The 2500-nt window shown below is 65.9% G+C and overlaps 1 non-coding gene across 1 annotated transcript; it reads left to right on the top strand.

Annotated features, from left to right (window-relative positions):
• Nucleotides 1–236: 236 nt before the first annotated feature.
• On the top strand, nucleotides 237–390 carry LOC140111815 (5.8S ribosomal RNA). Its single transcript, XR_011852292.1, has one exon. It is a non-coding gene; the product is annotated as a 5.8S ribosomal RNA (ribosomal RNA).
• Nucleotides 391–2500: the final 2110 nt, after the last annotated feature.

Genomic DNA, 2500 nt, shown 5'->3' with positions numbered 1-2500 from the left:
CGCCTCCGCCGGGTGAGCTGCGTTCCAGTGGCGGCCCCCGGTCCCCCACGAGCGGCGCGCAGGGGACTGGGCTCCCGCACCCGCCCCAGGCGGTGTGCCGCGGAGGCTCTTCTCCCAGGCGTCGCTCTTTGGACAACGTCCGCTCGGCTTCGGCCGTGTGCACACGAATGTAGCGGTGCCGTACATCTGACGAGGACGAGCTGGCCGTCTGTAAAAACCAGCGTGTGAAAACGAGCCACTCTTAGCGGTGGATCACTCGGCTCGCGCGTCGATGAAGAACGTAGCTAGCTACGAGAATTAATGTGAATTGCAGGGCACATTGATCATCGACACTTCGAACGCACCTTGCGGCCCCGGGTTACTCCCGGGGCTACGCCTGTCTGAGGGTCGCTTCTCATCGATCGCCGCCCCGTCGAGGGCGAGCGCCGCTGGGGTTCAGTCGCAGGGGCTTTCACGGCTACCCACGCCGTGTTCGCTCCTTCGTCCCCCTAAAGTCAGACTCTCTCCTTCGAGACCCTCTCCAAGGGGTCCGGCGCGCACGGTCGACACCTGCCGCCGGCGCCCCTGCTCGGACCGACGGCGACCACGGACGGACACGTTCGCGGCCGGCGGTGTTCCCTGCGCGAGGCTGTCTGCGCTTGCCCGTAGGCTTGGACTGCTTCTCGTCCTTGGGATCTCGCTCCGCTCGTGTTCCCCCGAAAGGTGAAGCTTCGTTGCCGGGTAAGGAGAGGTGAGAAGGGACGGAGGGATGCAGGTGAAAGGGGGGCGGATGGTGGGGGGTGGCGGCTACGCTACCCTCGCCTCTTCCCTCCGCACCACCCACCCCTTAGACCTCAGATCAGACGTGACTACCCGCTGAATTTAAGCATATTATTAAGCGGAGGAAAAGAAAGTAACCACGATTCCCCCAGTAACGGCGAGTGAAGAGGGAAGAGCCCAGCGCCGAATCCCCGCTCGTGCGGCGAGCGTGGGACATGTGGCGTACGGGAGACCGGAGCCACCCCGTCGCTGCTTCGGAGGGCCCAAGTCCTTCTGATCGAGGCCCATCCCGCGGAGGGTGTTAGGCCGGTAGCGGCCCCCGGCGCGACGGGACCCGGTCCTCCTCGGAGTCGGGTTGTTTGTGAATGCAGCCCAAAGCGGGTGGTAAACTCCACCTAAGGCTAAATACCGGCGCGAGACCGATAGCAAACAAGTACCGTAAGGGAAAGTTGAAAAGAACTTTGAAGAGAGAGTTCAAGAGGGCGTGAAACCGCTAAGAGGTAAACGGGTGGGGTCCGCGCAGGCCGCCCGGAGGATTCAACCCGGCGGCGGTCGGACGGCCCGGGCTCCATCGGACTCCCCACGCCCGTCCGGCGGGACCCCTTCGCGGGGGCCTCGCCGGCCGCGGGCCGGGGGGACGTGGCCCGGACGATTCATCCGGCCGCGGCAGGGCGCACTTCCTCCGCGGCGGTGCGCCGCGACCGGCTCCGGGGCCGGCTGGGAAGGCTTCGAGGTGGGAAGGTGTCCGGGATGGGCGCCCGTCGGCTCCGGCCGTCGGGGCTCACGTCCGCCCGGCGTTACAGCCCCCTCTCGGCCCGATGCACGCCGTAGCCCGGGGCCGAGGAAGACGATCGCCTCCGCGCCCTCCCTCCGATCCGCTCCGCCACTCCGATCCCCCGGTATCTCTCTCTTCGGGGAGAGTGCCGGGGTTCCTTCGGGGGAAGCGGGGTCCACGGGGAAGAGGGACGGGACCCCCTGCTCTCGGCGCGGCTGTCGACCGGGGCGGACTGCACTCAGTGCGCCCCGACAGCGCCGCGCCGCCGCGGCGGGGCAGGTCCACGTCTTCTCTCCCGTCAAAAGGAGAGAAGAGGGGTAACAGCGCCAGGGGTCGGCGGCGATGTCGGTGACCCACCCGACCCGTCTTGAAACACGGACCAAGGAGTCTAACGCGCGCGCGAGTCCAAGGGCTCGAGCGAAACCCTGTGGCGCAATGAAAGTGAAGGACCGGGCCTTGTCCCCGGCCGAGGTGGGATCCCGCCGCCCGCGACCCGGTCACCGGCGGGCGCACCACCGGCCCGTCTCGCCCGCTCCGTCGGGGAGGTGGAGCAAGAGCGCGCGCGATAGGACCCGAAAGATGGTGAACTATGCCTGGGCAGGGCGAAGCCAGAGGAAACTCTGGTGGAGGTCCGCAGCGGTCCTGACGTGCAAATCGGTCGTCCGACCTGGGTATAGGGGCGAAAGACTAATCGAACCATCTAGTAGCTGGTTCCCTCCGAAGTTTCCCTCAGGATAGCTGGCGCTCAACTCCTTTCCACACGCAGTTTTATCCGGTAAAGCGAATGATTAGAGGTCTTGGGGCCGAAACGATCTCAACCTATTCTCAAACTTTAAATGGGTAAGAAGCCCGGGTCGCTGGCTTGGACCCGCGGCATGGAATGCGAGCCGCCTAGTGGGCCACTTTTGGTAAGCAGAACTGGCGCTGCGGGATGAACCGAACGCTGGGTTAAGGCGCCCGATGCCG

The sequence above is a fragment of the Engystomops pustulosus genome, unplaced genomic scaffold, assembly GCF_040894005.1.
Source record: "Engystomops pustulosus unplaced genomic scaffold, aEngPut4.maternal MAT_SCAFFOLD_603, whole genome shotgun sequence".
Taxonomy (NCBI): domain Eukaryota; kingdom Metazoa; phylum Chordata; class Amphibia; order Anura; family Leptodactylidae; genus Engystomops; species Engystomops pustulosus.
This window is presented reverse-complemented; position numbering and strand designations above follow the sequence as displayed.